Source organism: Microplitis mediator, chromosome 7 (genome assembly GCF_029852145.1).
Source record: "Microplitis mediator isolate UGA2020A chromosome 7, iyMicMedi2.1, whole genome shotgun sequence".
Lineage (NCBI taxonomy): Eukaryota > Metazoa > Arthropoda > Insecta > Hymenoptera > Braconidae > Microplitis > Microplitis mediator.
In genome coordinates, this window is record NC_079975.1 from 7,228,171 (window position 1) to 7,254,175 (window position 26,005).

The 26,005-nt window shown below is 28.1% G+C and overlaps 1 long non-coding RNA gene across 3 annotated transcripts in view; it reads left to right on the forward strand.

Moving 5' to 3' along the window:
• Positions 1-26,005, forward strand: part of LOC130671785 (uncharacterized) — a 122,414-nt gene that overhangs the window by 38,445 nt on the left and 57,964 nt on the right. The window contains exon 1 of one of the 3 annotated variants that reach the window (XR_008990575.1): positions 24,665-24,898. The exons of the other annotated variants lie outside the window; for them this stretch is intronic. This is a non-coding gene — a long non-coding RNA (uncharacterized LOC130671785). Of the gene's footprint in view, positions 1-24,664; positions 24,899-26,005 lie in introns of those variants that run through there. 3 annotated transcript variants of the gene reach the window in all.

Below are 26,005 nucleotides of genomic sequence, written 5' to 3' on the forward strand. Positions count from 1 at the left end.
GTTGGTTACGTTATGTGCTTATATTTATTAGTTAATTTTAACACGAAAAGTCTGTTAAATTTACACAAATTTTCTGTCAAAATTGTGTTCGATTATTTAACATAAAATTTGTGTTAACGATCAACACAAACGCAATGTGTTTAATTAACAAGAAAATCTGTGTAACCCGTTTGCCCCACGATTGGTGTTTAATTTAACACAAAATTTTTAACTGTGCCAAAGTCCTCAAATACAAAAAATTTGATAGATAATAAAAAAAAATTATTTTAAAATTTTGAGGTCATCAAATTTTGATAACAAAATTTTTTTCAAAGATGTCAAATTTATTTTAATTTTCAATAATAAACAAAAAATAAAAAACATTTTCAATGTCTTTGTCAATGATTTAAAAGCGACGAATCATTGAACCTGTGACTCAGTCTCAAGAGTACCCAGAGATCTATTTACGTCTTAACTTACGTCGAAATTTTTTTTTTAAATTTCAAGATTGCAAGTAAGTTGCTAAAGGTATCGAGCAATGCAATGCAATACAATGCAATGTGACTCACTTTTTTCGATTTTGCATTCTATCACTGACTCCATGTCCCACTGGTCCACTCACCAGTTAAAATTCTATTGTTACACACGTTACATTACCCCTCCCTCATTAGATCGTATGCCACACGACATAAAAGGACCTCACGTTATTTTAAATTGTTATCTGCTTTTACGAGCTCGTCTAATTTTATTTTATAACTTTTATTTTATTTATTACCTTCCGATTCTATTTAAAATAAATCATTATACACATTACGTTCTACATATACTCATATATATATTTATATATATATATATAGGGCATTTGAACCTAAATCACTGAGTTAGTGACAAGATGGACATAGGGTAAACTCGGCCAAGAAAAATTTTTAAATCTAAAATAAAAATTATTTTTCACTGTCCATTCTTTCTTACCCCCTCCTCTATATATTTTTATAGATTACAGACTTTAAATAATAAAACATTATCAGTAAAAACGTGTCATATTTAAATAACAATCGTCAATTGAATTTCCTCTAGTGCCAGTTAAAAAAAAAAAAAAATAAATAAAATCTTAATTTAATTTTCATAAAAAAAAAAAAATATGATCAATTCAAGGCCTTTGGATGCATATCATCCATCAAGTCCAGCAAGACGTGTGGACAAGAAACAAATAAAAAAAAATTGAAACAATAATAAATGATATTAAAATTATACACGACACGATAATAGTCCGAGTATGTTTAGCAAAATTGTTTAATCAAATATGAGCGTGAATCAGCTGATAAGTCACGACTCAACTCGTGTTTCAAATAACCATTTTATGTTTTTTATTATTTTTTATTTTGTAAACTACTGATTAATCATCTTTTAATACTAATATAACACATCAGTGTTTTATAATTGATAACTTATTAATTATTGTTATGGTTGATTATTCAATTATTTTTTTTAAATAAATAATATGAATTATTATACATACAAAAAATTATAAATATATATATATATATATATACTGCAAAAAATTTTTGGACTCGATGTTCTGTAAATGGTTCGGTGCAAATTTAAAAATCACATCAAATATTGTGTTAAATTTAGGTGGTGTAAATTAAAAATTTTCACACCGTCAAGCGTGTAAATGTGTGATTTATGATTATTTTCATAAATGTAGTCATTGCTTAAATAATTAAAAATTCTCAATGATCATTTGTTGCTCTTTAATCAAAATTATAACGACTAAACCGGAATGGTGTAAAAGAATTAGATTACACCATGTTAAAATTACACGGATTGATAATTTACACTATGGATTTTTTACACTACCGTGTAAAGTTCTTGGGGACCATTTTTACACCAAAATTTTGTTTACAGTGTATACAAAAGTTATACACTGTACCATATATATAAAAAAAAAGTAGGCGCTGAAACAGGACTTTCATGTTACAGTAATAGTTATCCTGTTGCTCCCACAGGATTTTGTCCTGTTGCAGCACCAATTTTTTTCGTGTACAGTCCAAAGTTGATACACTGTGAAAATCACCGGGGTAAGTCCAAGCGGTGTAGGTGTTAAATTCGGCGGTGTTAAATTTCAACACCGAAAGCGGTGTAAAAATAACGCCGCCGCCGGTGTAAATATTTTGTACCGGTGTTAAAAAAAATCCCCGGTGTTAAAATAACGCCGCCACCGGTGTAAATATTCTAGACTGGTATTACTCCGCTTTTGCACCCGTTACCTCGCTTTAACACCGGTGTAATTTCATTTTAACACCGGGTGGAGTTAAAATGAGTCCATTTTTAACACCGTTCTTTTTACAGTGTAAAGTAACATTTACACCATTGGTGGTGTAATCATTCCATATCACACGGCCAAAAATTTAACACCATGCGTCGTGTAACTTTCACACCAACGGTGTAGAAAATTTTCATACCACCCCGCGGACTCAAAATTTTTTACAGTATATACATACATATATATGTTATAATATTTAAACATAAATTGTAATAGTAGTGAGTTAATTTTATTTAACTGCTCTCACTCACTTAAATGTACATATAAGCGGTTGCATTACGCGATGATTACGCATCAACTGCTTTGTTAATGTGCACGACTCGGAGAATTTTAAATAATGTAATAAAAAAAAAATATATATATATATATTAGGGTGGTCCTTATTTTGGACATTTTCGAATTTTTATGCTCCCAGAGGCTTATGTGGTTCGAAATAAATAAAAAAAAACATCCTCAAAGTTTCAGGTCTCTATCTCAATTTCAACCCGTGCCGCACAGCGATGTAAGTTTCCCATTTAAATAACACGGGGTTTTTGGCATTGAACGATTAAGTTTTTATTCCGGCTAAAGTAATTGTTCAAAAAATTTGAAACTCTGTAGACTTTATCCTCATATTAGCAGCTACGCCTCAGAATTTTTACAGATTTTTAGGTACTATAATTTTGGGGGTAAAGCATGATGAAAAAAAAGAAAAAAATTATTTTTTTTATTTTTAGCTAAAATTTTTTTCAGTTAACATATCAAATCAGTCTGCATCCTTATCAGAAGTTCTTACTTTTTTTCATTATCGCACCTAAGTGGGTGAACGGTATATCTTTGTTGCACTAATACAGTAATCAGGAACTTTGCATTAGTGTGCAGTAAAGTGTTCCTTAAAAGGATTATTCAAATTTATTACGATCACCTCACAAACGGTTTCAATTACGGCAGAAAAAAATTCCCTTAAAGTTTGAGCTCTTAATTCCAACGGGACCACGTGTCGCAAATTTTGTTTTTGTGATTTTTTAAGTTTATTACATTTATTTATAAAAGAGATCTATTTTATTAATAATTTATTATAGTTAGAAAATTGTAAACAAATAATTATTTCGATATTATAATACACAAAACTATCAACCTTTTGTTTATTATTTATTGCTTAAAACAAATAATAAACTTAAAGGTTACCAACTTATTTAAGCAAATATTGAAAGAAATTTAATTTATTGATAATATTTATCAACTGTTAAACTGGGACATAATATGATTAGTGGCATTGATATACCGATCTCAGAAATCAATTGAATGCATTATGTATTTTTGAAAAAGACACAGAGTCAAATAACATAAACAAAAATATTTCTTGAAAAAATCACAAAAAAAATTTTGCGGTAACTCATCCCGTTAGAATTAAGAGCTTAAACTTTAAGGGAATTTTTTCTGTTGTAATTGAAAAAAAATGCTCCTGATTACTGTATTAGTGCAACAAAGATATGCCGTTCACTCACTTAGGTGCGAGAATGAAAAAAAGGAAGAACTTCTGAAAAGGATGCAGAGTGATTTGATATGTTATTTAAAAAAAATTTTAGATAGAAATAAAAAATTTTTTTTTTTCTTTTCTTTTCATCATGCTGTAGCCCCAAAATTATAGTAGCTGAAAATCTGTAAAAATTCTGAGGAGTAGCTGCTAATATAAGGATAAAGTCTACGGAGTTTCAAATTTTTCGAACAATTACTTTAGCCGGAATAAAAACTTAATCTTCAATTCCAAAAACCCCGTGTTATTTAAATGGGTAACTTACATCGCTGTGCGGCACGGGTTAAAATTGAGATAGAGACCTGAAACTTTGAGGATATTTTTTTTTATTTATTTCGAACCACATAAGCCTCTGGGAGCTTAAAAATTCGAAAATGTCCAAAATAAGGACCACCCTAATATATATATATATAAAATTGTTGGACTTGACTTGTAATACCTTGATAATATTGAGGTAGGTCGTGATTTCTTTGAATTAAATTTAAAATAAAATAATAATATTATATATTATATAAAAATATTATTGCTGAGGTTATTGGAAAGTAGGTGTACTGTAGAAAAAACGTTTTTTATTTTTTTATGTATAAATAGATAAATAGATATGAATAATGTTGGGAGAGGCAAACACGATCGTGTTAGTTGATGATAGCTGGACTGATCGTTGCACTTTCTTCTCCGTGGCTGTAATCGGCGAGTAGTCGGTGTACTGCTGTGCGTGCACTTCACCTTTCTCTTTCGCTTCTATTCAATGTAATGGGAATTGTCCCTGACAGCTTCCGACAGGTAATGCTACGTCGATTCGCGGACACGCTCATGACCCTCTACGTGACTGCTATTATACACTGTAACTTTTTATCTTACTTTTTTTTATACCATTGTAATTAAATTTGTTTTTTTTTGTTCTCGTTTTAATCAATGTGTGATCTAGTATACGTTAGAAAAAAACTTTTTTTTATTATTAATAAATTTAAATTGATTTTAATACCAGTATTGACAGGAAATATTTTTTTTACATTTATATTGCAGATAAAAAAAATTAATTGACTTTTTATTGACATAATTTAATTAATTTTTTTGGTTTTAATTTAGATAATAAATTTTTGGTTTTAATTTAGATAATAAAATAAGGAAAGGCAGGAAAAGCAAAAAAAAAAAGTTTATGAAAATATTAAAATTATTTAATGGAATTTTAACGGCTTTTTTTTCTTATCTAACATTTGCTGCACCTGCAGCTAAAGATTTGCATACAGGCAACCAGGTGTCAAGTTTAAACAATAAAACATTAATCAATTTACAAGCTACATATATTTCATTTTCTATGTAAATAAGTCAATTGATATATTTATATATATGTGGGTGGCTAAAAAAAAACTTTTTAGTGTATGGTAAAAAAAATTTCCACTAAATTTGAGCTTTGAAATTTATTTGTAAGAGACCCCCATAACTTTAGTTTCAAAAATAGAAGAAATTTGAGTTAATCTTCAAAATTTTTTCAAATCATCAAATTCATATTTTAAAGTAAAATTTTCAGATCATTTATTTTTTATTTAGTAAAATTTGCTTTAGCATAGAAAATTAAAACAAAAGTTCAAATTCTTGAACATTTTAAACAAATTTTTGAGCAATACTGCATTAAGAAATTGTTAGATCAATAGCACTTTGTTTGCCTGAGTTGAAGTTGAAATGGGTGCCGTCATTATTGAGTGTTTGTTCTATCATTGATCATTGATCCTCTTTTGTCAGTGTTACTAGATCCCCATCTTAAGTTATGCCCGTTGAAATCGCCTGCTACTATGAAAGGGGTTGGTAGTTGAGATATGATCTGTTTGAGATCTTGATTGTTTACTGTTCTGCTGTTAGGGATGTATATGTTACATATAGTGATAAGATGGTTTGAGTTAATTTGAACGGCAGTGGCCTCCAACTCGGATACTAGGTTAATAACTTGAATTGGTATGTTGTCTTTGATGTAAGTTGCGACTCCTCCACTTGCACGACCTGCTGGTAAAATAGAACCAGGTGAACAAACCGGACCACCCCAAAAAATTTTCCAAAATTGTTTGTAATTGTAATCAACGACTTTCATAATAATTTTGGTACAACTTTGTGTATCCCAAAAGTTTTTTTCAAAATTTTCATCCAGAATTTTCCATAGAACTCAATGTATTTTTGACCACAAAAAATAGACACCCTGTCTTCGCTATATTTAAATTTTCAAAATTATTTATCTTCAATAATTTTTTTTTTTTGGCATCTTTATTTACTAACAGTATCAAAAAAATTTTTTTTCACAGATTAGATATAAATTTCATTAGTCACTTTTTTAGTAAAAGAAAAAAAAAATTTTTACCTTCGGGACTATCGGTTTTGTCCGCCCGGAAAAAAATGTTTCAATTTCTTCAAACAGAAGTCAAAAATAAGATCCATCGTATTCGGATGCACAAAAATCCATTATTTCCCTAGTGGTCTATTTTTACCCTTCTTCCCCCATGTATACATAGAAAAAGATGAAAGTTGTGTGTGATGCCTACACAAGCATTAATCGGCGACAGAGATAATGTAATAAAAAAAAAGCATATAGGCGTCTATCTAGAAACTATTCTATAGACATGTTCCTTTTATAGCGACATCCACACAGACCAATGGAAAGCTGAAAGTTTTATGAAAGTGCATCGCGTGTCGACTTTTAACCAAGTAACCAATCTCGCTAAAATACAACAACTTATTATGCATTTTTCCTAAACAAAAAAAAAACAAACATACAAACAAAAAATATATATTAAGACAAGTATGAAATAACTATCAGCCTATTATATTACTACCCCCGCTACTTGACGTCTGTGTTCTTAATTCCCACTGTCTTATTTATTAAACTAATCTTTCATATATTCAATTATTTCCTTTCATGTTTCTCCTCTTATTATTTCTATGCCTAATGAAAAAATTTGCTTTTCACTATCGCACTCTAGATTCTTGTATTATGTTTCGATTACTAGTACACTTATAAAAGTAATGTTAAACTATATATATATATATATGTATATATATACACTATAATTACGATGAAAGTATGAATTATAAACTACTTGGATAATAGCTGAGACAATTTCAAAAAATAATTGCACACAATTGTTATGATTTTTTTATATTAATGTAATGTACATAAGAATTTTATTACTTAATTGTGAAAACTAGAGAATTGAAAATAAAAAAAAATTTCTGTAATGATAATAATGAATATTGTATGTAATTAGCAGTATTAAGTATACTGACAGTGATACAGATTTATTATTTTAATGGAGAAAGTCATGATGTATTAATGATTAAAAATTTTTTTATTTTAACTGACATTTATTTTATTAATTTAAATTAAATATGAAATTTTTTTTTAATTAATTAATTAATTTTAGTTCATTTAATGCAACAAAGTCACAATATGTCCATATGATACTTAATTATTATTAATGAACATAAGATCAAGTAACTTTTTAAATAATTTAGTTAATTATTAAATTAATATTTTTTTAATTTACTGAAATTAAAGTTTGCTCTTTTATATTTTATTTGTGTGAAAATATTTTTTATTTACTTTAGAATCATGATCTCAATTTTTGTAATTTCATTTTTTTTTTTTTTTTGAGAAAGTTTTGTTCTTTCTCTTTACTTATTGTTGTTTTTGCAAAAAAAAAAAATTTGTCGTTAATATTCTTTGTATGGTTGAAAATATTTTTAAAAAATTTTTAAGTTCTTTGTCATTAAAAAATGAAATTTTTTATTGTTGATGTTTTTTTAATTTTTTTTTTTAATGGGGTTTGTAAGGAATGATGAACTTTTTGGAATCTTGTAAAGAAGTCTGAGTTAATTAAATTTATTTACTTATTTTATTAAAATAATAAGAAATTTTAATTTTTGTAATTTAAAAAAAAAATTAAAATTGTTAAGAATTAAAGTTATTAGTACATTGAATTCACTTCTTAAGTAGTTTAAAAAATATTATTAATGAAAGTCGTGCAACAAATGGGCTTGAAAGAGGGTACTATCTAATTTCACTCAACTATGGGACTTGTTAAAAAATTGCAGTTAACCTACGGAAAAAAACTTTCTAATAGATAATTTATCTAAACGTTTACTTGGTTAATTTCAAAATTAACTTATAATTTTAATAGCAGTATTTATGGTGAAAAAATTTTTTTAAAAACGTTTTCTAAAACAAAGTAGATTTGATTGGCTACAAATTTAGTTTACGGTAGCATTCAGAAGATTTTAGAAGTTAAAGCCGCGAAAAACTTTTTAACTTCCCGCTAAGAAAATTGTAAATTTTTTAAAATTCGGGAAGTTATTGGTTTCGGTCCGATTTACGAAAATCGAATTTTCATCAGATGTCGACGTTTTGAGGTCCTAGGAAGCTATTCTGACTAACTTCAAGATGATGTCCGAGTGTATGTATGTATGTATGTACGTACGTACGTATGTAAATACCTGTATCTTTTGAACGGATGAACCGATTTTGAACTTTAAGGTGTCATTCGACGCGGCTTGTCAATACCTTGAAGTTAAAAGAAAATTGAGCTTGATCGGTAGGGCTCGTTCAGAGAGATTCCAAAAATAAAATTTTTTCAAAAATGTTTTTTTCCGATAACTTTTAATGTGCTCGATGGATTAATTCCAAAATGGACTGGGCTTTAGAGCTTTATAAGCCGCGTCGAATGCCACCTCAACCATCAAAATCGGTTCATTCGTTCAAGAGAAACCGTTGTCGAAAGAATTAAAAAAAAATTTTTTTTTTATTTTTTTTTAAATATTTCAAAAACGAGTCGATGAATCGAATTTAAAATTTGATCAGCTTTAGAACTTGATAAAACGCGTCGATTGCCACTTCAAATGTCTCAATCGGCTTATTCGTTTTAGAGATATCGATGGAGAAAAAATGGTGAAAAACGTTTTTTTTTTTAAAACAACAGCATACAAACGTATTTTCGAGCTCGAAGAGCTCGAAAGTGTATTCACATTAATGTTTTCGAGGTTCTTGAGCTCGAAAACAGCGGGAAGTTTTGGGGCCGGCCCGCAGGGTCAACTGACAGACCGATTTTTTTTTATGAATTCTAAGTCATTAAAAGAAATTGATATTTTTCAATGTCAATAAAAATAACGAATTAAAATTTCACAACCACAATTTAATAAAAGTTTTTTTTAATACACTGTAAAAAATCACCGGGGTAAGTCCAAGCGGTGTAGGTGTTAAAATCGGCGGTGTTAAGTTTCAACACCGAAAGCGGTATAAAATAACGCCGTAACCGGTGTAAATATTCTAGGCCGGTGTTAAAATATTTAACTTTGTGAATATTTTTATTTACTCGATCACTATACTTGTTAATAAATAATATTCTTTATTAATTTTCATAAAGAACTGACTTTTTTTGTGTTTTATAATCTTTAAAGTTAATACTCCAAGCGGACGCAGTTTACCCCGCTTTTACACCGGTGTAATTTCATTTTAACGCCGAGCAGAGTTAAAATGTCCATTTTTAACACCGCTCTTTTTACAGTGTATTAATCGAATATAAAAATTCAACTCACTCAATTATCGTTAAAGATAACGGTAAAGAAATTTTTCCTTAAATGGATTATATCTAAATTATTTTTCGTGATTATAAAAAAAAGTATATTAGATATGCGAATATAGATGATATAACTGTTTATACTGTACGTCCATATAAAATGTAAAAAATCACCGGTACGAATAATATTGACAGCTGAGATTACGTATTTATAATTATTTACAATAATTATCGTTATTACAATTTGATAAAATGAGAAAGTTTATTTATTAGATTATTTATTAAAAACGAAATATTAAGGTAATAATGAAAAGAGAAAAAATAATGATATTGATCCTTGTAATTAAATTTCTATTGCATATCGTTGAAAAATAAAAATAATTGCAGATTATAGTCATAAATTATTATAAATATTTAATAGAAATCACATGAAGCAGTTATGTAAAAAAAAATTGTTTTTAGATCGTGAGACAGCTGAGAAGAAAGGTAAAAATTAAAGAGGGTCAAGTAGAGATGGGTGAGCAGTAACAGCTTTAGCAGATCAGAGAGAGTCCTACTTTTAATTCTCATCAGAGCTATAAGTTTCAGTTCAGAGCAATATTACTGGACCTTTCTAATCGCATGGCCTGTTTTTTGTTTAAATATGTCTGAGTAACGACTATCCTCATTTCACTATCCAATCACTATCTCGATTGTCTACAATCACTTTAATAAAAATATCATTTTTAATATAAACTAATTTTTATATATTTTTCGCACCTCAAGCGCGAAGCGAAGAGTGGGCTAGTGTACTATCATTACACTGGAAAAAATTTTCCCAGTGAATGTGGATTAATTGTTATACTGAAGTTAACTGACGTCTAATAATTTTTGAATTTTTTTAAAAACGATAATTAAAAAAAAAAAAATATTTCAAAAAATTGCAACTGAAAATTTATAAATTTTCTACATGTGCATATTTTTACTTATTTTTTTTTTAAATAAAAATGTTGTAAGAAAAATCCGAAAATTTTTGTCTGCTCACTTCAAGATCATGATTAAATCCGGAGTGGAATTAACTTTGGAGGTTAATTGATTTTAATATTTAAATTTGAAATCGGAGTAGACGTTGATTGAAATAAAATCCACATTCACTCCCGATTTTTTCACTGTGTATCGTTATAGTATAATTTTTTTCCACTACTCAATTTAGTGCGCGCGCATGTAATGACGCCATTTTATCAATCAGTTACCTCCATTTTACTTTACTCAAATTTTAAATTCCGGGACAATAATTCCCTTATATTTCTTCGTCAAAGCCATGGTAAAAAATACTTTTTATTTTATAAAATTAATTACACTACTTTTATAAATATAAACTGTTATTTTTTCATACCTCGCTTACTATTAATTTCATATAAAAAGAAATTGCCGGTATGTCAAAAATACAAAATTAAAATTCTCTTAAAACAAAACATTCAAAAAAATTACAGTTCCATTTATAAAATTTGTCTGCATAAATGATAATTTTAAAAATCGTAATTTTTTTTTTATGTAAAAAAAAAATACCTCTCTAACCACAGATAGCAATAAAACCTCTTTAATGAAATAGACAAACATTCAAATCAAATAACCATAAAAAAAAAATAAATAAAATTCGTGTATTTACTGAAAACGATAATTCCATAAGTACTTCCGTTGTTGCATTGGTTAAATTGGATAATGAACAATGGAAAATAAAGTGTAAAACAAGGGGGAAAGTGTACATAATATATATTTAAGCTAGTGTTGTAGTGGTTATTAAATGCATTGTCAGTTATTCGCAATGGTCGAGGTCGCTTTCACCTTGCGTGCACTGATAAGTACTGGAATTACAATGCTAAAAGAATAAGGACACGTTAACGTTCCAGCAACTATCTATAGCTAAACTTGAACAAGCAAACCAGCAATGAGAAAGCCACCGTGAGAATTATCTAATCCCTATAGATATTATTATATATTTTCTCATTAGTCCATGTTTATTTTTATTCTTCATTACAAATATGGAGAGAAAATATATATATATATTTTATAATTACATCTACACTTACTATTTATTGTTAAACGTTATTATTAGACGCGTATATATAATAGGGTAATTAATAAATTTATAAAATATAATAATTATGTATTTATAACAAATTAGTGAGAAGAGTGACGGGAAACGGAAGAAATTATTATAATGTTTACTGGAGAAAGTACATAACTAGTTTCATCTTATTACTTTGATATTCTATACAACATTGTATTACATTGTATATTTATTGTAGTATACTGTTGAATACTTTTTTTTTTTTTTTTTTTCTATAATAGTAGTAGGGAGAGTTCGCCAACGATTTAAACTTTTAGCCTCTCTCTTGATCACGACCTCGAATTTATATTGAGGTTCAATGTCCTGATGTATTTGAAAATAAAAGAAATTTATGTATGTTAACCCAAAATACGTGATCACTGTATTATATATATGTATGTGGATGTATGTATGTAGAATGTATATATTTATTATAACGTTATTTCGTAACTTAAACTTCTAGGTTGAATGATGTGGGAATTATTATCGTATTTGACAGTAATAGGTGGCGTAATTTTTTTTTATAATGCGTCGAATTAAAGACGTGACTCAAATTTCAATGACATTGAAAATTTTTTTTTATCGAGAGTGACAATTAGTAATTACGTTTGATAATTATTTTTTTTTATGAAAATGATGATAACTGTTTATAATAATATGTACACTGTAAAAAGAGCGGTGTTAAAAATGGACTCAATTTAACACCGCGCGGTGTTAAAATAAAATTACACTGGTGTAAGAGGTGTAATTCGGCGGTGTTAAAATACCGGTGTAAAAGCGGGGTAAACTGCGTCTGCTTGGGAATTAACTTTGAAGATTATAAAACACAAAAAATGTCAGTTCTTTATGAAAATTAATTAAAAAAATCATTTATTAACAAGTATAGTGATTGAGTAAGTAAAATTATTCACAAAGTTAAATATTTTAACACCGGTCTAGAATATTTACACCGGCGGTGGCGTTATTTTAACATCGGGGAATTTTTTTTAACACCGGTAAAGAATATTTACACCGGCGGCGGCGTTATTTTCACACCGCTTTCGGTGTTGATATTTAACACCGCCGATTTTAACACCTACACCGCTTGGATTTACCTCGGTGATTGTTTACAATGTAGTAATCTGCACACTGTAAAAATAGCGGTATTAAAAATGGACTCAATTTAACACCGCGCGGTGTTAAAATAAAATAACACCGGTGTAGGTGATTTAATTTAGTGGTGTTAAAATACCGGTGTTAAATCGGTGTAAAAAATTCCACGTATAGAAATTAGAAAATAAATGCATTACACCGAAAAAAATATAAAAATTTAATGAATATTATCTGGAGGAAATTTAAATTTTATTATGTACTTATTTAAATAATCATTAATGTTACACCAAATTTATCTAAAAATTACACTATTTCACGGCCACCATTTTAATCACCAATAATTTAATTAATTAATAAAAATACTGTGTTAACTGTAGTGATCGAGTAAGTAAAAATATTCACAAAGTAAAATATTTTCAACACCGAAAAATATTGTAACACTGTGAAATTTTTTTAATACCGGTAAAGAATATTTACACCTTCGGCGGTGTTATTTTAACACCGAAAATTTTAACATCACCGCCTGGACTTACAACGGTTTTTTTTACAGTGTATTAAAATAAACTCTTTTTAGGAGCGAATTTTACTCCGAACGCGGGTTTCAATGTTAAAATGATCCTTCGGAGTAAATTTTAATTCAAGGGAACTAGATAAATACACAGCCACCCGTTCCGCATTTACTCCGGATTTAATGCGCGATCGAAATAAAAATTAAAAATAATTAATTCAAGTGATAATTAATGATATAATTTTTTTTTGCCCCTAATTACTTAAAATGAACTTCACTAATTAAACAATATAATATTTATCATTAAGAAAAGTCACTGAGAAGTTATCTACAATTAAGGAAAAATTTGATTACACACAAATTTAGTCCATAAATAAGTTTATTAACATCAACGAACAAATAAAATGATAATGATTTAATAATAGTATCAAAAATTAAAAATAAAAAGTTATCAACAAAATTTTAAATAATGTCTCGTCACTCAACTTGATACAGTATTATGACATTAACCATCAGATGTAATTTAAACTAAAATTGTTTGAAATCCTAATAAAAGATCAATGTCTGACATATGTTATAAATATCACTCGTCTGAGTTAAAACTCATATAAACCATTTATACTACCGCAATAAAAAATTTAACTCGCGCGCACTGGGGTACTGAAAATTCATTAATGTTAAATAATTTAACATATGTAATGGCAATGTAATAAATAAAAAAAAAATTATATAACAAATGAAAAAATGAAAAAGTTGACCTGGAAAAATCTTGCCGATTACTCATCAGTAGACTGAAAAAGTCAGCTCACCTCTTTGTATTGTCCTGTGACATAATTTACAGAACAATAAAAGAAGCAAGTGTGCCGGTGAGTTTGTAGGTCAGACGTCGCGATGTCGCCCACCAAGTAGCGGTAAAACCAATTTGTGGGTGTTTAATATATATATATATATATTTTGGACTCATAAATTATTGTAACTATCGGACATTAAATTGAATCGTTTATTTGCGAAACCCCATAAGTCATGTTTTTTACGAAATTTGGGTTTTTTGCTTTTTGGGTTCTTTGGATGTCCCCCCATAGAAATCAATCAAAATATGCATCAAATCAGCGTTTAAAAAAAAATTAACGGGGTGACAGCAATTTCATTTAATTGAGAAACCCCATAAGTCAATGACTCAAATAAACATATACAGTTTTAGTTTTACAGAAATCATTTTTTTTTTTTTTATTTAAAATTCGCGCTTTTTTGGGAAATTAATTTCAAATGTTGTTTTATTGTTGACTGTTATATGACTAATTAAAATGTTTAAATTAATTATAATTTTTTGTAATTTCTGAGTTTCAGAGTTCAAATACATATTTAATACTTCATTTTATCAGTGTAATAAATGATTTGAGTGGAAACATTTAAAACAACAATGATTTTATAACTTTTTTTTCCGTTTGGTTGAGAAACCCCATAAGTCAATCAACTTTAAATAATTTTTTTAAGTAGTTTCAGTTAAAAGATTAAATTTTTCTTGTTGGAATCTTTTTTAGAGACGCTAACATTATTGTATTCAATTATTTATTTATTCTTTTAATGTCAAGTTTTTCAAAAAAAAATGTTTTTCGTATTTCCTGAAAAATTTTGTTTTCTTGACTTATGGGGTTTCTCAAATAAACGATTCAATTAGTATCCTAATTTTTTTTCTTTGGTCCAAAAAAAAGGACCAATAATTTTTCATCAAATTTTAGAAAATCACAAAATAATTTGAATATATTCGGGGAAAATATTTTTAGTTTGAGTCTGATATGAGATCTTAAAAATTTTAAATTAATAAGAATGAATAAAAAAAAATATGAAGTGGATAAAATTTCTCTTGAAGAAATTGATATAATATGAAAGACTATAAAACGTCATATTGTTAGTAGGTCAGAGACATTTTCGATAGTGTATGACGCATGTAGATGGATTCATTGTTATAAAAATATATAGTAAAGTGTATAGCGGTAAAGAGATCGCGATAGGTGGGTGTCATAAGGATACATTACAGTATAGTATTGCTAATATAAGAAAGCGCATGGTGTAAGTCGGTGTCTAAGAGTTAAGTAGAGGATTTAAGTCGGAGGTTGTGGGGTGTATAGATATATGTATATATAGATGTATATTGTGTAGATAGTAATGGTACAAATGTAATGCAAATGAGTAGAGCGGAGGATGGTAGGATAAATGCGGTAACGGAGAAAAGGGCGAGGTAGAGGGTAATGTAGGTCAGTAAATGTATAAGCCAGCACTTTCTCCGGGCGGGGAAAAGAGAGGGATGACGCGCGAGTAAGAGCTAATACTCGAAAACAGGCTCAAGCTTATATTATATTGTATTATATTATATTATATAGTAAACGTTATATTACGGAGTCTGTTCTTATGTTACTGTATATTATACTGTACTTCTTGTCGTAGTAGATATATATATATATATATATATATATATGGATCCACTTGGATACTCATAACGGTATACAATCACCAAATATTTTTCTGCTACATAATTTATATAATAAAAGAAAGATTCAAAGAAAATTTTTTTTGAATTATTTTTATTATTACCATAACTACCCGACAAAAAATAATCAGATATGATCATATATGGTCATGTATGAATACTCAGATATGATCAGATTCGAAAAATTGGTCTATCTGATCATAGTTGTTCATATATGGATATACTTGGCCATATATGCATAGCCATGATCATTTGTAAAGCTCAATGGCATCGTACAAGATCATGGTCATATATGATGTCAGGTATAGTCATATATGTAAATACCGCGTTCTAATCAAATCTCGAAAATTATCTTCTGATCATATCTGCTCATACATATACATATCTGTTCATATATGATCATGTACAGTCATGTTTAAATTTGAACCCGATCAAATATGATCATATACGCTCATATTTGATCAGATTCAAATTTAACCATGACTATACATGATCATATATGAACTGATATGTATATATATGAGCAGATATGGTCAGATAAGACAATTTTCGAGATTTGATTAAATCGCGGTATTTATATTTGACCATATCTGATATCATGTATGACCATGATCATGTATGATGCTATTGAGCTTTATATGTGATCATCCCTATGCATATATGGCCATAATCATGTATAATCACGTTTAAATTTGAACCTGAACAAATATGAGTATATATGATCATAAGTAATATCATATATGATCATGATCGTGCATGACCATATCTGATTATAATTGATCAGATTCAAATTTGAACGTGACTACACATGATCATATATGATCACATCTGAGTACTTTTTCTCAGATACACAGTTAGAAATTTTATGTATTTGTGTTAACAAATTATTTGGTTAAATTTTTTGTGTTGATTTTCAACACAGAAAATTGTTAATTCAACACAAACCGTTTGTGTTATTTTACTTTAATAGATTTTTTATGTTAAATGATTAGAAAATCTGTAATGTAATAAATTTCTTGTGTTATTCGAAAACTAACACAAAATTTGTGTTGTTTGAGTAAACGTTTCCGCGCGATTCTTCATTACTATAACCAAGCAAAGCATTGTAGCAGCATTTTCTGCAGGGAAATTTGGATTATAATTTATTTACAATTAAATATATACATTTTACAATTAAATTTAGATAACTTTCATACCTTTTTGACCTGGTTCGATTGTTCGCTAAATTGACATAAGTTCTACTAAGGGTAGATCAGTATACTTGAGTTGGTTAGGTTATGTGCTTATGTTTATTAGTTGATTTTAACACGAAAAATGTGTTTAATTTACATAAATGTTCTGTCAAAAGAACAGATTTTATGTGTTCAATTTTATTTAACATAAAAGTTGTGTTAAAGATCAACACAAACGCAATGTTTTGAATTAACAAAAAAATTTGTGTAGACCGTTTGCCACAGACGATTTGTGTTTAATTTAACATAAAATTTCTATCTGTGTAATATTTTCGTTACTATATTTATTTATTTATTTATGATTAGTTAAATTAGATGAGATTATAAGAGAGATTATATTAGAAAGATATTAAAGATTATGGCGACTCTGTCACGGTCAAACTTTCGCAAGGGAAATCGCTGTAATAGAAGGCGGGAAAGGTGTATCTACATAGATATATATAATGATAAAATAAAGTAGTAAGTAACTTTCGTAGTATATATGTAACTAAGCAGCTTACAGCGAGCGATGAAATTATTATTGTCGATGAAAGTCACCAAGAAAATAACTTACTGGGAGTAGTGAGTAGTGAGGTAAGATGAGAGAAGTCTCAAATGCACTCAGTAATGAGTCGTTATTATTGCTTAGCTAGTACGAGAAAGTTTTCTTGATTTAAACTTTTCAAGCAAACAAATGTACTGCAGGTAAATAATTATAATAGTTGTTGTAATAAATAATTTATTGCAAGAAAAATAGTCTGAGAAAATTATAAGCAAAAATTAGAGATTGTCTATTAATTTTTTGTATGGATATGTTTTTTTTACATTTGTTTAGTAGGGCAAATTTTGTTGTTGATAAAAATTTTGTGAATGTTTTTTCATATTTACGAATTTTAAATAAATTTATATACATTTACATATTTAAATTCTAATGTATAAATGATCATCTAAAAAATCATTAATTATTTTTTTAATTTAATTAGTCATAAAAAAAATTATATATTTTTTTAAAAATACATAAAATTGAAATTGAAATTCCGGAACCTTGAATTTTAAAAAATTAAATTTAATGATATTAATCTCAAATTTTACACGTCTGCGACTTTCAACATCTGATAATAAACCAATGAAATCACGAGCTCAGTAATGAGTATATTTAGTAGTAAAATCTCTTTAGACTGAAAAAAAAAATTGCGGAGTGAATGCGGATTAAATTTGGAGTAGATTTCGAGTGAATGGAAGTGGATGATTTGAAATGAAATTTACATCACTTCGAAATACCTCCGCTGAAAAAAACTCTCTATTGACTCTGGATGCGGGCTGATTTTTTTTTAAATTCCGGAACTTTAAGTAACGAAGTGAATTCGCACTGAAATAAAAACTCTATTTACTGCTGATTTTTTTCATACAAAGAAACCGTACAAAATTTGCGGAGCGAAATCGGATTAAATTCGGAGTGAATTCGGAGCAAATGACTGAGTATGTATTTAATTCCCTTTGAGTGAAATTCACTTTAGGGGTTTTATTTAAATATTAAAACTCTTAACCGAAGTGAATGCGGATGAAATACAATTCAGATCTCTCCGAAAATACTCCTCTAAAAAAACAAACTCCTTGTTTACTTCGTATGCGGAGTGATTTTTCTTAACTCCAGAACTTCAAGTCCGGATTCACTCCCTCCCCGCATGAAAATACCATATATGATAAATATATGTGGAAAAATATATAATCAATATAGGACCATATAAGTAGCCAAAAGCGATATATATTTTCTTATATATAATATAGTAAGTTTTAATATAATTAATTATATACGTAAGTTTATAAGTTAATACATGTATTATATATATTTATAATCTATATTTATCATATATGTAAACTTATAAGTTAGCACATATATGTATTACATATATTGATGATTATATATGTAAATTTGTAAGCTAGCACATATATATATATATATATATATATATATATATATATATATATATATATATATGTATATATTCTGAACACATTGTTTGAATCTTATAACAGAGAGAGGAAGACAGAAAAGAATAGATTTTATTTATTCTTACATATGTGAGGAGACTTATATGGTTCTATATATCAAAAAATATACAAAAATTTATAAAGTTAAATATACGGTACATATATCGTGCCATATAATGATGAACTATACATGTATTCTTATTTGTTTCCATATATAAATAACATTTATTTTTGAATATATTAAAAATATAAGTTTTCAAATAGGGGAGGGTGGGGCAGAGCGGCCCCCATGGGGCAGAGCGGCCCCCCTGAAATTTTGACCAAAAAAAAATTTTTTTTTTTTCGACTAATTACTATAAATCCGATATGTTTGCGCATTTTTACCCCTACGCATGATATTTGGGGCAAAATGGACAAGCCCAAAATTTTGAAAAAGTGATTTTTTCATATTTTTATCGTCAAATTAAAAAAAAATTATTATAATTCCACATTTCTAGCCCTACGCATAACACCTGGGGCAAAATGGACTAGCCGAAACTTCCGAAAAAATTATTTTTTCATATTTTTCGGCCGTTTCTCTATGTAAGAGGCAAATTTGGTCACTAAAAATTTATAAAAATTAAATTTTTTTTTTTAGTTGATAAAATTTTGAAACAAAGTAAAATTATAGAATTGATTTTTTTTTTTATTAAATAACAATTAGTAATTAAGGTAATCGAGAATGAACGATTTTTTACGCTTTAAAAAATTTTTTTCGAGTAATATAAAACCAAAAATAGTTGTCAAGAGAAAGAAGTACATTCTTAATGATAAAAACAATTAAAAAAAAAAAAAAACGAAAAAAAAAATTTTTTTTATCACTTTTTGAAGGGGGGCCGCTCTGCCCCACAAAAAAAAAAAAATTATTTTCAGAATTTTGGCAAAATGTCCATAAATTTGTTCGAAATAGGACAAAAGTAAAGTGATCTTATGGTTGAAAGCCACAAAAAATAATAATTGGCTTAGGGGGGCCGCTCTGCCCCACCCTCCCCTATATAAATAATATATTGAAGTTATACGGAAATATATGAAATCATATAAGAGAAACCATATATAGAAATATAATAAAATCGGCCAAAATCTACATAGTTCTATATAAGATTTCATGTATTGTCACATATATATTTATATCTGTAACATATATTTTTTAATATATGTTTACCAGATATGATATTTTCATGCAGGGATTTTCCAGTATAAAATTTATCTAAAATTTTACACTGTCAATGTTATCCATAAAAAAAAAATATTAAATAAATTGGAGTTATGCAAGCAATGTCTTGATTAATATTACACTGTATTGAAGTCACGAGACCAAAGAAGTTGACCTTATTACATAAAATCTGAAGTTTATTTTAAATTAATGTGTTATCAGATCGGTAATTGCACCGATGTTATGAATAATTTTTTTTATTACTTACGTAAAAAAATTTAGCATAAAAAAAGCGACTTTTTAATTGAATTATTCTAAGTATCACGAAGACAATAAATATTTAAATTTATTATGCATTTTATGAATGCACATTTGTAATTTTTTTAATTTAACTTAAAAAATCCATTCACTTTAAATTCATTAATTAAATGTTAAAAAATAATCAATCGATAAATTTCTTATCAGTTATATGTAAAAATATCAATTAAAAAAATTTCTTATCAAGTATATGGTTAATTATCGACTAAAAACATTTGTGAAGATTTCGACAGACATTACATTAATTAAGTAATTAACATTTGAATAAAAAGTCTTGCAATTTATAGACACAGGTTCAAAAATAATTGATTGAGTAATAGGGAAGGTTTTATGATTTATTGAACTAAATACATTTTAACGAGTAATATACAGTAACAGTTATGTATTAACACTTGTGTAAATAGTTTTTATAAACATCAAAGTGTATGACAATTTAATAATCACAATATTACACTGTATTAATTAACATAAAAAATAATTAATTAACGTTATTTAAATGTTCAAAAATTTTTAATTTGCTTCTCATGAATTATTTATTTTTTATTTTAATTAGAAAAAAATAACTGTAGTTTTTAAGTTTCATTTTAATTTTACAAAATTTATAGTCTATTTAATTCTAATCTTTTAAATAAAATAAAATAAGGGAGGCTGGGGTACGTCGGTCCCCCTAAGCCGCTAATTATTTTTATGGCTTTTGAAAATCGAGTACGAGTTTCTTGAACGATGTTTAATAAATTCATCATGATTTTTCGTAATTTGAGAAACAAAATTTTTATTCGGGGCACGACGGACCCCCTCCAAAGAATAATTAAAAGAAAATTTGGATAATAGTCCAAAAGTGGGACTTCATCTACTTTTGCCATAAAAATAGGAGAAGGGGGGGGGGCAAAGCGGGGTACTTAAGAAAATACTAGGGTTTCGAGAACTCAAATACGCGAAATCTTTTTGTTATTGACGATATTCGGAGTAAATAAACAAAAATTTTAGTTGCCGTTGAAACAAAAAAATTTTTACTTTTGCGGGCAAAATGGAGTACCCACTTAAAAAGGTGAAAAAAAAATTGCTGCATATTAAATAAAATTGATTAAATTAAATTTTTTTGTAAGTAATTTACATAAAAAAATTACATTTTACACAATTATTGGATGCAAAGGAAGAAAAAAAAATTTTTATTGGTTTTTATCATAAAACAAAAGCCATTAACATTTTTTGACTGACACTCGATTTTTGAAAAAGTTTAAGAAAAAATATTCAAAATAATGCTCAATTATATTTACAAGTGATTTTGGAATGTATAAAAAACATTTTTAAAATAAAATTTTTTTTTATAAAATTTTGGGGGTACCCTGTTTTACCCCCTTCCTCTACTTGTTTAAAGACTTTTCCAAATTTCAAAAAAAAAAAATTTTGATGAAAATCGATCTGCTGAGCATTAGAAAAATTAAAAAAAAAAAGAAGAAAAGGTCAAACAGAAGCGATTTCATACCAAAAAGTAGACGAAGCCCCACTTCTAGACCATTACCAAAATTTGGGAAAACAAAATTTTTTTCTATAACCGCATCCTTTAGTTTTGCTTGTATTAAATAAATAATTGATTATCTATTTGCATTAGTGGGACAAAATAAATTTACATTCCTGCGCAGATGGCTTTACTCTAAAATACAATTTTTTTTTAACCAAAAAATATTTTTGTTGAAGAGTAAACTTGTAAATTAAGATCAGACTCATAAATCTAGATTATGGAAAAAATTCTAGTCTCCCCTATATATATATATATATATATGTTTTTTTTTTCATACAAAAAAACGTGGGTTAAAATGAGACATTAATTTTTCAAAAATTCCAATTTGTTTTTGTTACAAAATTTTTAATTACGACGTCTTCCCCCCCTCCCCCCCATATGTGGGAAAATTTTTATAGAATTCAAATTTACTAATATATATGAATATACAAATTTTTTTTTTCAGTAGCCCATTTTACCTTATTTGCATTGTTTTAATCCTCTCTGATTCCAACAAAATCCTGACCAATTTACCCCCTCCGCCATTAGAACCCAAGCAAAACTGATTTTAAAAAATTTTTTCTCTAAAATTGCGTCTCATCTTACCCCGATTGCCTCTAAATAAAAATCGTATGCTAATCAACCGTAACTGTAGATAAATATTTAAAAACTCTTGGAAAAAAATCTAATTAATTAAAAGATAATCCAGTTACTTAAGTTTTAGTTTTATTTATTGAAATAAAATAATTTTATTTAACGATCATAAACTCATTAAGCATAAAAAAAAATATGTTTATGTATATAAATGGATGTACATAAAAAAACGTTATAAATTGTAACATGTTATTTATTTGTTTGATATAGCAGATCACAAGACGAATCCCGGATACTGTATAAATTGTAATGTAGAGTACAAAACCAGGGCCATTGCCGTGAACAGATAAGTGTGACAGTCAGCGGAGCGTAAGCTGCCGGAGAGAAAATCTAACGGTAAATAGTTGTCGGATTGGCGTATATAACACTGCTACAGATGATGGTGTGTGCGCACACAAACACTCAAACTTCGCCTACATCGCGTTTGTGATATTACGTCCTCTGGTTTCGTAACACATACCCCGTTTCATAACTGAAACTTATAGCGGTTTACTCCAATCTGCCACTATTCATTCTGACGTTTGTCTTGGCCAGCTATTGTATATCACACACACACGGACACACACAAAATTTTTAAGACCACAGATATAACATCTAATGGCTCATATATCGCATTTTACAAAACTTTTTTTTTTTAATTCTTTAATTATCTGCTCACACTAAACTTTTTTCTTATTTATTTTTTCTGATTAATTAGAAAAAAATTAAATTGATAATTTTTTTAAATAAAATTCTTTATTGTGTGATAAGTAATTAAAAAAAAATTCACAATGTTAAATATTTTTACACCGTGAAATTTTTTTAACACCGGTAAAGAATATTAACACCTTTCGGCGGTGTTAAAATTTAACACCTATACCGCCTAGACTTACTCCGTTTTTTTTTCAGTAAACGGAAAAAAATGATGCTCAAAATTTTAATAGTTTGCAGTTTAATTTTGACTTAAAATTAGTATATTTGTATACTAATATCAAACCAGGATCATTATATATTACAAAATGGCTATTATTTATATTGAAAATTGGTACACATAGAAAAGCAAAATTTGTAATTTCGTATATTAAAATTAATATGAAAAAGAATCGATAAATTGGTATCTACAGTTATTTATTACTATTCAAATAAACATAGAAAAATTAAAAAAATTTACCACTCATTCGATTTATGTATATAATAAATTAATTTATAATAACGAATAAATAAAAGTTTATATTAATTATTAGTCAATGGGATAGAATTTATAAAATAAGAGTTAAAAGATTTCGGTATTTTTATGAGCAAAAAATCAGTATCTAGTATTCTAATTTTTCATTTTATTATTTACCACTTATTCGATTTATGTATATTGTAAATTAATTTATAATGATGAATAAATGATATTTTAAGCTAAGAATTGATCAGTGATATCGAATTTATAAAATAAAAGTTGGTAATTTTTGCAATTTTTCGGCTGGAAAAATCAGTATCTAAGATAGCAATTCTTAATTTGACCAATCATTACTTTTTTATAGATGTATGCCATAAATTAATTCATTTTCACTAATAAGTCACGTATTTATATACCTAAAATTAATAATATTTACTTAGTTTTTGAAATAATTGATAGTAGTTTTTAGGAATCTACAAAAATAAGTAAACTACTTTACATTAAGTACATAATAGTACTAATTATTAATAACAGACTCACTTTTTTCTATTATTTATTAATTTTTAATATTCTGTTTTTTCCGTGTATACATATAATGATGTGTAATTTCAATATAATCAATGAATTAATTAGTTAATAAACGTTATATATATATATATTTATATATAACATGTCTCTAATAATTGCCGTTATAAAGTCATGTGCTTAAAGAGATTAAGTTACAATGCCGCGGCTTAGAAACAAAAAATATGTAAGTAAAGACGACGTTAAAAATTCAGGGATAACGTTTAACGTAACACATATTTATATATACATATATATGTATGCATCATAGTAGTCGTATCGGCAGACTTAGAACTTTCACATTGGCATCTTCACGGATTTCTTGTACTCGCGAGCTCCTAAGAAAGTGTATATATGTAATACTTACATATACATGTGTATATATGTTACTGAATACCAGCGATAGCATTAGTGAGTAAACATAATCAGTGGTCTTGTCGAGTGAGTGAGCAGAGTCTAGTCGCGAGTTTAGGTCCCGTATTAATAACATATGAGAATACGATTTATTAAATAAAATATTAAATAAGTAAACTGTTGAGTACGTGACGTCTTAGAGTTTGAGAGAACGAATCGATGGGTAAATTTGCGCAAGTCACAAAACTTGCCATGCTAGAGCTGTGTCAATGTCAATGTCAATTCCAATGCCAATGTCAATGTCTACGGTCACTCGGACATTCAAAAAAAATATTTCGTAATTGAGATAATAAACGATTATTCTTTTTGCTTGTATTTTTTTAGATTAATGGTTTTATTTTTGTTTACTGTAAGTAACTGCTCATTCAATATTTTATTATTGAATTTTTTTTTATCTCACGTTAAACTTATTATCGAAATACCCCAGCTTCATCTGGACCTTGATCTTTAAATAATTGTAAATTATTTTTTTTATCTGTCAAAAATAAAAAAAAAATTTGTTTATCAAATTTTATTTTATTACTCTGTAACAAAAACCGGGGTAATCCATGTAGGAAAAAAGTTATTTACAACGGGGCCTATCTTGGTACAATATTGGGCTGCCCCAATCAATTTCGGCCCAAGGTCTAGCCAATACTCAACTACCAATTCATGGTTTGTGAGCTTTGGCCCAAGATCTAGCCAATATTCAGCTACCAAGTCTTGGTTTGTGAGCCTTGGCCCAAGATCTAGCCAATACTCAAGTACCAAGTCCTGGATTATAAGCCTTGGCCCAAGGTCTAGCCAATACTCAACTACCAATTCATGGTTTGTGAGCTTTGGCCCAAGATCTAGCCAATATTCACCTACCAAGTCTTGGTTTGTGAGCCTTGGCCCAAGATCTAGCCAATACTCAAGTACCAAGTCCTGGATTATAAGCCTTGGCCCAAGGTCTAGCCAATACTCAACTACCAATTCATGGTTTGTGAGCTTTGGCCCAAGATCTAGCCAATATTCACCTACCAGTTCCTGGTTTGTGAGCCTTGGGCCAAGATCTAGCCAATACTCAAGTACCAAGTCCTGGATTATAAGCCTTGGCCCAACGTCTAGCCAATATTCACCTACCAGTTCCTGGTTTGTGAGCCTTGGCCCAAGATCTAGCCAATACTGAACTACCAAGTCCTGGTTTGTGAGATTTGGCCCAAGGTCTAGCTAATACTCAACTACCAAGTCCTGGTTTGTAAACTTATAAGTTCAGGCGGTGTAGGTGTTAAAATATTTGGTATTAAATTTCAACACCGAAAGCGGTGTTCAAATAACACCGCCGAAGGTGTAAATATTTTTACTGGTGTTGAAAACATTTTACTTTGTGAATATTGTTACTTACTCGATCACGAAAGTTAAAAAGTATTTTTATTGATTAATTAAATTATTGGTGATTGAAATGGTGGCCGTAAAATGGTGTAATTTGTAAATA